This window comes from Vicugna pacos, unplaced genomic scaffold, assembly GCF_048564905.1.
Source record: "Vicugna pacos unplaced genomic scaffold, VicPac4 scaffold_19, whole genome shotgun sequence".
Taxonomy (NCBI): domain Eukaryota; kingdom Metazoa; phylum Chordata; class Mammalia; order Artiodactyla; family Camelidae; genus Vicugna; species Vicugna pacos.
Window position 1 is genome coordinate 55,716,386 of NW_027328740.1, and position 12,859 is coordinate 55,729,244.

The window sequence follows — 12,859 nt, forward strand, 5'->3', positions numbered from 1 at the left end:
TCGCGCCCCGAGCGGATCTCCGAGTGGATCCCCCCCACGAGGTCGACCAGCCGTCGCGGCCCTCTGTCCCGTCGCGGCCCGAGGGGATCTCCGACTGGATCCCCCACGAGGTCGACCAGCCGTCGCGGCCCGAGGGGATCTCCGAGTGGATCCCCCCCACGAGGTCGACCAGCCGCCGCGGCCCTCTGTCTCGTCGCGGCCCGAGGGGATCTCCGAGTGGATCCCCCCCCAACGAGGTCGACCAGCCGCCGCGGCCCTCTGTCTCGTCGCGGCCCGAGGGGATCTCCGAGTGGATCCCCCCCACGAGGTCGACCAGCCGCCGCGGCCCTCTGTCTCGTCGCGGCCCGAGGGGATCTCCGAGTGGATCCCCCCCACGAGGTCGACCAGCCGTCGCGGCCCTCTGTCTCGTCGCGGCCCGAGGGGATCTCCGAGTGGATCCCCCCAACGAGGTCGACCAGCCGCCGCGGCCCTCTGTCTGATGGCGGCCCGAGTGGATCTCCCAGTGGATCCCCCCCCCACGAGGTCGACCAGCCGTCGCGGCTCTCTCTCTCTCTCTGTCTCTCTCTCTCTCATCGCGTCCCGAGTGGATCTCTGAGTGGATCCCCCCCCCACGAGGTCGACCAGCCGCCGCGGCCCTCTGTCTCGTCGCGGCCCGAGGGGATCTCCGAGTGGATCCCCCCCCAACGAGGTCGACCAGCCGCCGCGGCCCTCTGTCTCGTCGCGGCCCGAGGGGATCTCCGAGTGGATCCCCCCCCAACGAGGTCGACCAGCCGCCGCGGCCCTCTGTCTCGTCGCGGCCCGAGGGGATCTCCGAGTGGATCCCCCCCCAACGAGGTCGACCAGCCGCCGCGGCCCTCTGTCTCGTCGCGGCCCGAGGGGATCTCCGAGTGGATCCCCCCCACGAGGTCGACCAGCCGCCGCGGCCCTCTGTCTCGTCGCGGCCCGAGGGGATCTCCGAGTGGATCCCCCCCACGAGGTCGACCAGCCGCCGCGGCCCTCTGTCTCGTCGCGGCCCGAGGGGATCTCCGAGTGGATCCCCCCCCAACGAGGTCGACCAGCCGCCGCGGCCCTCTGTCTCGTCGCGGCCCGAGGGGATCTCCGAGTGGATCCCCCCCCAACGAGGTCGACCAGCCGCCGCGGCCCTCTGTCTCGTCGCGGCCCGAGGGGATCTCCGAGTGGATCCCCCCCACGAGGTCGACCAGCCGCCGCGGCCCTCTGTCTCGTCGCGGCCCGAGGGGATCTCCGAGTGGATCCCCCCCACGAGGTCGACCAGCCGCCGCGGCCCTCTGTCTCGTCGCGGCCCGAGGGGATCTCCGAGTGGATCCCCCCAACGAGGTCGACCAGCCGCCGCGGCCCTCTGTCTGATGGCGGCCCGAGTGGATCTCCCAGTGGATCCCCCCCCACGAGGTCGACCAGCCGTCGCGGCCCTCTGTCTCGTCGCGGCCCGAGTGGATCTCCGAGTGGATCTCCCCCCCCCCACAACACGGTCGACCAGCTGTCGCGGCCCTCTGTCTCGTCGCTGCCCGAGGGGATCTCCGAGTGGATCCCCCCAACGAGGTCGACCAGCCGCCGCGGCCCTCTGTCTGATGGCGGCCCGAGGGGATCTCCCAGTGGATCCCCCCCCACGAGGTCGACCAGCCGCCGCGGCCCTCTGTCTCGTCGCTGCCCGAGGGGATCTGCGAGTGGATCCCCCCCCCCACGAGGTGGACCAGCCGTCGCGGCCCCAGTGGATTTCCCCCCCCAACGAGGTCGACCAGCCGTCGCGGCCCTCTGTCTGATGGCGGCCCGAGTGGATCTCCCCCCATGAGGTCGACCAGCCGTCGCGGCCCTCTGTCTCGTCGCGGCCCGAGGGGATCTCCGAGTGGATCTCCCCCCCCCCCCCCACAACACGGTCGACCAGCTGTCGCGGCCCTCTCAGCTGCCCGCGGCCCGAGGGATTGTACTCTGTGTGTCTATGCGGCTTACCTGGCCTCCTGTGGCCCCAAGGATCTCTAGTTGACCGGGCGTCCTTGGTTATTGGATGATCTGGGTTGCTTCACGTCATGTAGGGATTTTTAGTTTACATGCTTGGCTTAAGTATGTCTGTCTTTGTCTGTCTGTCTGTCTGTCTGTCTGTCTGTCTACAGTCTCTCTCTCTCTGTATGCGGTGTCTGTACGCATGCGTGTCCGTGTCTATGGACTTTTCTTTCTTCGGGCGGGTAGGCGTCATTTGGCTTATTTGATTTTTTTTTTTTAAACTTTTCTTCCCCGTGTTCCACGGTACCATCGTGTTTATCTATTCTACATGTGGAGATCCCAGTCCCGTCCCACCGCCCTTACCCCTGACAACCTCAAGTTTGTAATCTGTCGGTCTGTTTCTGTTTTGTTCGTTCGTTCGTTCGTTCGTTCGTTCGTTCGTTCGTTTTTTTTTTTTTTTGGAAATCTGTTCACCTAGGACTATAACTGTTTGTACGAAACAGATAGTAATAGAATCTCAAGCCCATCCTACCGAGAACAAAACGTTTCAAAGAGAAAGAAAGGAAGGAGAAGGGGGAAAAATAAAAGTCTCTCTATTTTCTTGCTTCCCTCTGTCACTCCTGATGGTTTAGATGTCTTCTTTTACAATTTTGTGTTTATTCTGTTTGGAATGAACGGTAGTGATCACCTTTCCGGGGATGAGTGTCTCATGTTTGTACCGTCCTGCTGCTTCTCTATTTAGAGTAGACCTGTGGATGTTTCTTTTCGCATGGGTTGAGTGTTGCAAAACTCTTTTAGTTTTTGCTTGTCTGTGAAGTTCTTTACCTCTCCTTCTATTCTAAAGGATAGCTTTGCTGGATAGAGTATCCTAGGCTGCATTGTTTTGTTTTGTTTTGTTTTGTTTTGTTTTGTTTTGTTTTGTTTTGTGTTTCATTCAGGAATTTCAATAGATCTTGCCACTCCCTTCTGGCCTGACGTGTTTGTGGAGAGAAATCCGCTGAGAGCCTTATGGGGGTTCCCTTGGAACTCACTCTTTGTTTTTCTCTTGCCTAAAGGCATTTAGGATCATTGCTTTCTCCTTGACTCTGACCATCTGGATTAGGATAGGTCTCGGTGTGGGTCTGTTTGAGTTCTCCCTGTTTGGCACCCTCTGAGCCTCCTGGACTTGGATATCGGATTCCTTCCTTAGAGCTGGGAAATTTTCAGTCATGCTTTCTTCAAATACCTTTTCGACCCCCTTGCTTCTTCCTTCCCCTTCTGGAACCCCTATTGTGCGTAGATGGGCACGCTTTCGATGGTCCCGTAGGTCCCTGAGATTGTTTTCGTTGTTCTTTATTTGTTTTTCTCTCAGCTGTTCTGATTGGGTTCCTTCTGTTGTCCTGTCTTCTGGGCCACTTATTCGCTCCTCGGCGTGATCTAGCCTCCTTTGGACAGCCTTTAGACCACTTCTCATGTCAGCCAATGAGCTGACCAGTTCTCCTTGACTCTTCTTTAGAGCTTCGATTTCGTTTTTGACGTACAGTATACATCTAAACACTATCACTTGGCGTTCCTTCGGTACTTGGATCTCTCCTTTTTTGAAATCTTGATCTAGCAGGCCATCCGTGTCTATTTTGTGGATCGTGCTTTCAGGGAATTTCTCTGGCTCTTTTCATTGGGAGTGGTTCCTCTGCTTCCTCATGCTGCTCCTATCTCTCTGGCACTGTGGCTTAAGGAGTATCAGTTATCTATTGTGGTCCATAAGGAGTTTAGGTATTTATCTAAAGCCTATACAGGAATAAAACTTTAAAAGGGGGGGAGAGGGGGAGAGAGAGAGAGAGAGAGAGAGACAGAGAGAGAGAGAGAGAGAGAGAGAGAGAGAGAGAGACAGAGAGAGAGAGAGAGACAGAGAGAGAGAGACAGAGAGAGAGAGAGGGGGAGAGGGAGAGGGAGATAGAGGGAGACGGAGAGGGGGATAGGGGGAGGGAGAGGGAGATAGAGGGAGACGGAGAGGGGGATAGGGGGAGAGAGAGAGAGAGACAGAGACAGAGACGGTGGGAGGGGGAGGGGGGTGGGGGAGCCAGATTTTAAAAGAATGGAGGAAAAAAAGGTTTGAAAACAGTGTACAAGCAATAATAGAAGAGCAAGTGGAAGCAGAAGAGCGATCGAGTTGAGACGTCTTCTAAAAGCCTTTAAAAAATAGAAAAGATCAGAAAATAAAACACAATTGTTTCAAAAGTAAATTTTTAAAAGGTAATCGGAAATAGAACAGATTTTAACAAGAGATAAAACACAGGATTTGAAAAGGAGGGAGAAAGAAAAGGTTTGAAGACACTGTGTAATCAATCATAGAAGAGTAAGTGGAAGCAGAAGACCGATCGAGTTGAGACGTCTTTTAATAACCTTAATAAAAAGGAGAAAAAAAAATCGAGAAACGATATCTAAAACCTGTAAATAATCAATAACAGGAGATCTAAACCAAGAGAAGAGAAAAAGGAAAGGGGGTGGATGTTTAAAAATAATAATAATAAAAAGATTTTCAATGAAACATTTAAAAGGGATTAAAACCGTCAACGTAGACGACTGTTCAAAAGTCAAGGTTAAAAAGGTAACAGAAGGTAAAACCGATAGAAGAGAGATTCAAAAAGAGAAAGGAAAAGGAAAAAAACGGGGGGGGGGGGGGGGGAAGGACGTGTTCCCGGCACCGCGGTCGGATGCTGCGTTCCTCCCGGGAAGGAGGGTGGCTGGCTGGCCGCCCGCCCTCTCCCGGCCCCGGTCGTTCCGCTGCTCTGTGCGGCTGTGTGCTCCGACTCGGGTCGGCGGCGCTCCTCTCCGTAGGTGGGCTCGGGGAAGACCGTGGAACCGCCCCGCCCCTAGCTGCGTCCCCAAACTCGGCTCCTTCTTAGTCATGGTGGCGCGAGTTCTCTGAGGTACCGGGGCAGAAATATCCTATCTGCCTCGGGCTGTAAACGAATCTCAGTCCTGCCTAGAAGGCTGCGGAGCCCCCGGGTGCGGATTCGAGTCTCGGCCCCGCCCCCGCCCGCATGCTGCACGCCAGAGGCTATGGCGGCTGTGGCTGCGTCCCGCCTCTCTTCTCGCGAGAAGCGCCGGTGATGGCGCCGCGGATCTGAGGAGACGGAGGCTACGGCGCCCCTCCCCCCAGGGCACACCGGCCGTGTTGCTTTGCCTTTCTTTTCCCGTCATGTACGGGGGGGGGGGGGGGGCGGGGGGGCGGGTTGTTCTGCTCTGTATCCCCTCCCGGCCGCCGCCCCGGTCCTCCGCCCGGCTCGTGCGGCCTGTCCCGGCCCCTGGCTGCCGGCCTGCGACTCGGGCTGGGTGTCGCGGGGACCCTCTGTGCCCGTTTCACTTGGATCGGTCGGTCAAGGGGTGCTCTGGGTAGATCTGAGGCTCGGGGGCGCCCCCTCCGTCCCGTCGGCCTCTCCGTTGGAGAGGGGCAGTTTTGGCGAACGAGCCCTATTCCTCCTCTGCCGCTCCCTCCCCGCGGGACCGGTCCCTCCCGCACTGTTTTGCTTTTGACTCTTTCTTTTCTCCTTTTCTCCTACCAGATTTTGGGCGTCTTTGTCTTTCGAAGAGGGCGGTGTTCTGTCGGAGTTCCGCAGGTGCTCTGATTGGCCGAGTGGGTCCGTCGATGTGAGTTTTGGTGTATTTGTGGGAGAGGGTGAGCTACGAGTGTCCTTCTACTCCGCCGTCTTGCTTCTCCGCGGGTTATTTTTGAAGAGTAGGTGCTGGGGATTGAACCCTGGGCCTTTATTTTTTGCATGCTAAGCACGGGCTGTACTGCTGGATCTCTAGGCCCTCCCCACCGCAACACCCCCCCCCCTTTCCCACCGCCTCCATAGTACTCGATGAATCTCCTGACTAGATATCTATGCTTCCTTGGAATGGGGCCGTCCGTTTCTTCATCGGATGGATGGACGTCTGTGGATTCGTCTCGTTTCTCTCCACTGCGGTGGGTGGCATCGGGGCGTGGGGTGGGGTTGAGTGGCGTGGGGTGGGAACTGTTCTTCACGTGTAGAGGTGGAGCGGAGCGATGAGGATGGTGACTTTTTCCCCCGAGTGTTCACGCCGGGTGATGGAGGCCTGTGGTCTCACTTGGAAGAGGACTCGGGTGACTGGAACAGAGCCCGTGTGGGGTCGTTGTGGAGGGAGGAACTCCACCCCCCCAGCCCCAGCCCCAGCCCCGACACTTGTACCTCATCGAGGGACGGTCGGCCGAAAACAAATGAAAGCTGTCAGAGGTGGGGGTGGGGGTGGGGGTGAAGGGGTGGGTGTGGGTGGGGGTGGGTGTGTGTGTGTGTGTGTGTGTGTGTGTGTGTGTGTGTGTGTGTCCCCGTTCCCCGTACCACAGTCCCTGGTCGAGGCCCCCCGAGCGGAGAAACGCACGCCAGGCCGTCCGTGCTCCTGGTTGTCCGGCCGCGTGTCCCCGCCGCCCAGAGATCCCGAACCGTCCCGCTCGCTCCCCTGCCGGGTGCCGTGTGCCACCTGCCTGTCGGCCGGGCGCTATTTTAGACACTGCGAAGAAGTCGGCCGGACGGCCGGGCCGGGCCGGGCCGGGACGAGCCGAGCCGAGCCGAGCCGAGCCGAGCACGTCCAGGCCGAGGTGGGTGGTGCTGGGTTCAGAGGAGTGGGGTACAAGCGGGAGGCGGGCGTCGATGGAGGGGAGGGGGAGGGGGAGGGGGAGCAGGGATGACGATGGGCTGGGGGGCTTGGCGTGTGGGGTGGGGGTGGGAGGGATGGTAGCCATCCTATGACTTTCTCTCCCCACCCCGCCTTTGGCAAGTCTGTTAGAGTGACGAGGTTGTGCTGGTTTCTGGCTGGTGCACACCATAGTGATTGTGTTCTTCTTTTTCCTGGTCTTTTTCAGGGACCCTCGTCCCGAGGGACTGAATCTAGTGCCCTGTGCTGCGCGGTACGACCTAGGGGTCGAATCTGCCAGGAGAGGTCTTACAAGGATCTGGAGGATCCTGGAAAACTGCTACCATCCGGAATCCTACATGGATATTCAAGATCTTGCGGATGGATGGACGGACGGAAGACGGATCGAATGGAGGCCCCGCCCCATCCCCTGGACCCCTTGGCCCAGGAGGATCGTGATGGGTCTGGAAAGGACTCTTCCGACGAGGGTCTCGGGATGGACTTTCTCGGTCCGCGGAAGGTGTTTCTGCACAAAGAGGAAGAGAGGGGCGTTCTCGGCCGGAGAGCCCGAACCGCCTCCTTTCAGGGATCCGCTCCAGTCTGGGTCGGGGTCGGGGTCAGAACGCGACCACCGACGGCTCCCCTCCCTCGTCTTGGCTCTCCAACTTGGGAAACCCTCCTCCCTGCCCCTTCACCCATCTTCTCGTCAGCCTGCCTCCAGCTTCCCCGTGCCAACTACCTCTCTCATGCTGCCGGACTTTCCTCCCCCTTGGGCCGCCAGGAAGCTCTCCCACTCCTCCACGTGCTTTGGCTTGGAATCCCTGACAAACACAAGCGGTGCTGGAGGGCGGGGCCGGGGGCGGTGGCAGAAGGACTCCCTTCATCTTATGGGAGCGACTTTTATCTCCATAGGTGGCGATTGAGAAAACACATAAAATCACTCAGAAGAATACCCATGTGTAGTCTCCCTGACCTAGATCCGTGTCTGTCTGTCTGTCTGTCTGTCTGTCTGTCTCTCTCTGTCTCTCTCTCCATTTCGCTATTCTGTGTGTGTATGTGTGTGTGTGTGCGCGCGCGCGCACACGCACGCGTGTGCCTTTCTGTCTGTCTCCCTTGTCTCTCTTTCCTCTCCTCTCCCCTCCTCTCCTCTTCCCTGTTCTCCCCTCCCTTCCCCCCTCACCCCTCCGCTCCTCTCTTCTCCCCTCCCCTCCACTCCTCTCCTCTCCCCTCGCCTCCTCTCACTTCCCCTTCCCTCCCCTCTTTCCCCTCCTCTCCTTTCCTGTCCTCTCCCCTTTTATCCCTCCTCTCCTCTGCTCGCTCTCTCTCTCTCTCCCCCCCCTTCCCTTCCCTCCCTCCTCCCTAACCCCCCAACCCCTACCTTCACAGGGCCTCATAGATTGCAATCGGTTTCCATGAAATGTGATGAAGAGGGAATGAAGTTTAGAATGATATCCCCATGCCATCGAAACCTTCTTCCCCAGGGATAGCGAGTTATTTGTGGTTGTGTTTGTTTTTGTTTTTCTTGTTGTTGTTTTGGGGTGCAACGAGGGCACAGGAGGCGTTGGGAGTGAGGGTGATGTTTCTCTTTCTGTCTGTCTCCTCCTTAGGAAGGATTTTAAGAGGAGGGAGGACTCACAGAAATCTACCATCTCGTCTCGTACTGCAGCTGTGTTTGAGCTTCCTATACGATCTGGGCGGAACACTCCCCACCCTCACCTCAAGCCGCCATCGCCGCCCCCTCAGCCCCCAGCACCCCCGTCCAGTCCCGCGCTTGGGGCGGTGGTTGGGCATGGGGGGATGTTGGCGGGGTGGTCGTTGGTGGGGGTTGGGGTGGTGGAGGAAACCAGAAAACAGACCACTGTGGCACGTGGCTGACTGGGGCTTCAGGGTGAAGGAGGATGAAGAAAATGGCCGGAATTAGGCTAACGGATTGCTTCGTTTTTGGGCGGGGGGGTGGGGGGAGAGGAGGGGAGGATCATTAGGTCATTCATTCATTCATTTGCTTGGGGGGGGTGTCATTCGGTTTCTTATGCTCGCCCTTAAAACGGTCGACTCTTCTGACTGACCGGTTGCTGCTCACGGTTCCAGGCCCGTTGTTGAAACTGGAAGCTATCGATCTTACTGTTTCTACTGTATTTCAGTCATTGCAAGTCATCATCGTGCTGGGTCTCTGAGTCCTTCTCCGAGGAGAAGGTCGGTCACGGGACTACTGACCTGACAAAATAGCCTGAGTGACCAAGAAGGCCACACCTTGAGTGCTTATGAGATAATGAGATCTAACCGCCAGCCTCTATAGAATGGGTCACCTGGGAGGCATCGTGACACCATGCTGAGTCTTCTGATGAGAAAACGATTCTGTGGATGGTGATCGATGCTTGATTGTTTGAGCTATGGCTCTAGAACCACCCCACCCACTCCATCCCCAAGGTGGGTACACAGTTTTGAAGACGCTAGCCTGCTGTGAATCCCCTTTGCCCGGCAGAGCGATAAAATGACCTCTTTTCTTCTAAGCTCCAAGACCTTGTCTCTGGATTCTTGGGCTCATCGGGGACGGGGGCCGATCTTTCGGCAACAAGCGTGCTTCAGAAACAACGGATGCCCGAGAAGGACACTCTGCCTCTCCCTCTTCTTCCGGGCCTGAAATGGGGAGGAAAAAATATCGCTTCCCCTGGAAGCCGGAGTCCAGAGCCCGCCATCCGGAGGGACTTCTGGCTTGGCCTTCTCCTGGGGTGGGGGGAGGGCACGCCACCGCACGTGTTCTTTGTCAACTCCCCGTTTCTCTCTTCTCGAGTTATCTCTTTGGGAAGGCTCCCACACTGGATGAAAACAGACAGACAGGCTGGTATCTCTCCCTACCCCACCCTTCGCCCCCCAAATGACTGATCTTCTGTCCCATCAAAATCACCACTTGTTTTCCAACGTGGCTTTCTTGGATCCTGGAGGACTGACATCAACTTAGAGCCAAGATGGGCACAGAACTGAAGGACCTTCTCGGCTGGCCTAAGAAGTCTGTCATCGTGATGTGGGAGGTATTCTTCGAGGGACCTATCTGACTAAGTGCTTGACGGCCTTTTGGACTTTGAACCAACTTGGAGATAGGAACTAGGATGAGAGGGCCCCCGAAATAGCTCAGCAAACTCTTCTCCACCCTTAGAAGAGAGACAGACAGATAGACAGACAGACAGAGAAAGAGAGAGAGAGAGAGAGAGAGAGAGAGACAGACAGACAGACAGACAGACAGACAGTGTGTGTGTGTGTGTGTCTGTCTGTCTGTCTGCCTGCCTGTCTGTCTGACGGTCTGTCGGTCTGTCTGCCTGCTTATTGTAGGAACTCTCTGTCAATGGAAGTATAGTTGACTTACAATGTTGTGTTCATTTATGACGTACGGCATAGTGATTCACTTATTCACACACACACACACACACACACACACACACACACACACGTATACTTTTTCAGGATAGGTTATTACAAGCTATTGAACATAGTTCCCTGTGCTAGACAGTAGGACCTACTTGTGTACCTAGTTTGTATAGGGTGGTTTATATCTGCTAATCCCAAACTCCTGATTTATCCCTCCGCCTTACCCCGTTCCTCCACCCTACCCTGTCCCCTGTGTTAACCATCGGTTTCTTTTCCATGTCTGCGAGTCCAGTCTGTTTCTGTTTTGTAAATAGGTTCCTTGGAGTCTTTTTAAAATGGAGTTATTTATGTATGGATGGGTGTCTTGACTTACTTTCAGATCCCACCTAGAAGTGATGGCATAGGATATCTGTCTTTCCCTGGGTGACTGACTTCACTAAAACTATGGAACGCTTCACGCATGGGCGTGTGTCGTCCACGTTCAGGGGCCGTGCTGATCTTCTCTGGATGGTTCCCATGTTAGTCTATGTCCTGTGGCAGCAAGCGCTTTCCTTAGGGTTTTTGTCTCAACCTGAAAGCCAGCCCGGAGACTGAAGGTCTTCTAGTTGCCTCCACTATCTGCCTAGGACCCTCTCCACGAATGTTTCCCATTTTCTCTCACCCTTTTGCCTTGGCATCATTGAGTACGAAAACGCTCCGTCTCCTGAAGCCCTGCAGACTGAAGCTGGACAACGGGAGGTAAACGTCAGAGAAATGGCCACAACAGCTCCTGTGGAAACCATCCTCGGGCCTGTTTTCGGGGGAGCCGCTCAGAGAGTTGAGCCGAACACCCCAGGACCTCATCAGAGGCATTTCAAACTGCTCGAGCCGTTTCGATGACCCCGATGTGTGGAAATCTCCTACCAGACTGACCCCCTACTCCCGGCCCTGAATCTGGTTTCTCATCTGCTCCGACGATTCACCTTTGTGCTGTACTTTGGTTGTCCACACAAGTGCCTCTTAGGCGATACCTGACTGCTTGCTCCCTAGGCCTAGCTTCAGAAGCCCATCGACACCACCGCCTCCTGAGACGAGATACTACAACTGTTTCCTTGAACAGACCTGTTCTCAGAACTAAGAAACTGGGTCCATGGAACGCAGGCCCCCTAGGAAACCATTCCCTCCCTCCTGCCCCCAGACCGCACGCACGCACGCACGGACGCACACGCACACGTACAGTCAACAGCCCAGCTTTTAATGTGTAAAACTTCCAGGGAAGTTACAGAATAGGGAAATGTTGGGGTCCAGAGTAGGCTGCCCCAAAATGTGCCCGATGGATTATGCTGAATGAAAGGGACTTCACAAGTGGCCAAGGGGGAGGGTATAGGTCAGTGGTAGAGTGTGTGCTTAGCAAGCAAGCACAAGGTCTTGGGTTAAATCCCCAGTACCTCCGGTCAAAAATAAATGCATAAAATCGAATTCCTCTCCCCGCCCGCCCCCCAAAGTATACACTGCTGTATGTCAACTCTGTCTCAATAAAACTGGAAGGAAAAAAAGGAAGGAAAAAAAAAAAAAAAGCATGATTTAACAAAAGAAAGAAACAAAGAAAGAACTGCCCGAGGCAAGAGGAACACTCTGTCCCTCCTTTCTGCCTCCCTGGAAGCAGGGGAAAAAGAATTTTTTTTTTTTTAAAGTCTCCCATCCCAGAGGAATCTATCAAGTCAGAGGTCTGCTTCCATGCCCTTCCATGATTCTCAAACGGTTTAGTGGGGTTTACCCAGGTTAGGAAAAGGAGGGGACTCCTTTGGCCTGAGACCAGGCGAGATTCTCCCCCTCCCTCCCGCCTCCCTCCGTGCAGTTGGGACGGGGTGGCCTAAGGGTGGGGAAATTGAAACCAAAAAACAAAAGCCGTTCAACAGAGAGGAGCCGGAGGCCAAGTCAAAGGCTCTGACCTGAGCACAGAGCTTTCTGCATTTGAATGAAGCGATTGAACGAGGCCCTGCCGAATGGATCCTCCTGACGTCCCCGCCCCCGCTTCCAGGAGACAGTCCAGTCGATTTAGGACCCGATTTGGGACCGATCGGTGGAGGAGGCCTGGGCGGCGGCGGCAGTGGCGGCGGCGGCGGCGGCGGCGGCGGCGGCGGCGGCGGCGGCGGCGGCGGCGGCGGCGGCGGCGGAAGCAGCGGCGGGGGGCGGGGGGGGGGTGCGCGGGCGGGGGCGGGACCAACGGTCGCTCCAGCTCTGCCTGCCTGCCTGCCTGCCTGCCTGCCTGCCTGCCTGCCTGCGGGGCTGAGGCCTGAGGGCCACGCTGGTTCCTGCCACTCAGGGAAACTTGTGCGGGTGTTGCCGAAAGATCGCCCTCCCCAACCCCGTCCCTGACGAGCCAAATAACCCAGAGACAGGGTCTTAGAGTTTAGAAGAAAAGAGGCAGCTTGATTGCTTTGCTGGGCAAAGGGGACTCACAGCAGGCTAGTGCCTTCCAAACTGTGAACCCGTCTTGGGGTTGGGGTTTCATGCTTCTGTGGACGAACAGGTTGGAGCATGAAAGGGAATCACAACAGGCGGGAGCATAAAAGGTGCTCATGATCAACAAGGGTCTCTGATAAAACTTCCTCCTAAATCTGGATGAGTGTCTGGTAACATGGGACCTCCTGGTGGTCTAGTAGGTCATCAGCCCGTGACCTTCTTTCTCTGGTCAGACTCACCCGGCGGCACCAGCGCCACGGAGGAACTCGGGGTGGGGGGGTGGGAGGGGGCTGGTCGTTCTCCTGAGCTTATCCTCCCGTGACTCCCTTCCTGGGGAAAGACTCAGACGTCAAACATGATTGTCAATTTGAACGATCAGAGGAAGGTCCAATCAAACAGTTAGAATCGACAACTTTAGCTGCTTTGAACAGTGGGCCTGGGGCTGGGAGCGGTGTCTGGT

General features: G+C 56.5%; 1 long non-coding RNA gene and 1 other non-coding gene across 2 annotated transcripts in view; one reads left to right on the forward strand and one right to left on the reverse strand.

The window, feature by feature from the left end:
- The window catches only part of LOC140693203 (uncharacterized), a 25,114-nt gene extending 16,720 nt beyond the window's left edge, over nt 1-8,394 (forward strand). The window contains exons 2-4 of the long non-coding RNA XR_012068921.1: nt 5,502-5,586; nt 5,796-5,905; nt 8,199-8,394. This is a non-coding gene — a long non-coding RNA (uncharacterized lncRNA). The remainder of the gene's footprint in view (nt 1-5,501; nt 5,587-5,795; nt 5,906-8,198) is intronic.
- A 1,998-nt stretch (nt 8,395-10,392) lies between these two features.
- LOC140693625 (U6 spliceosomal RNA) lies at nt 10,393-10,499 on the reverse strand. Its single transcript, XR_012069375.1, has one exon. It is a non-coding gene; the product is annotated as a U6 spliceosomal RNA (small nuclear RNA).
- Nucleotides 10,500-12,859: the final 2,360 nt, after the last annotated feature.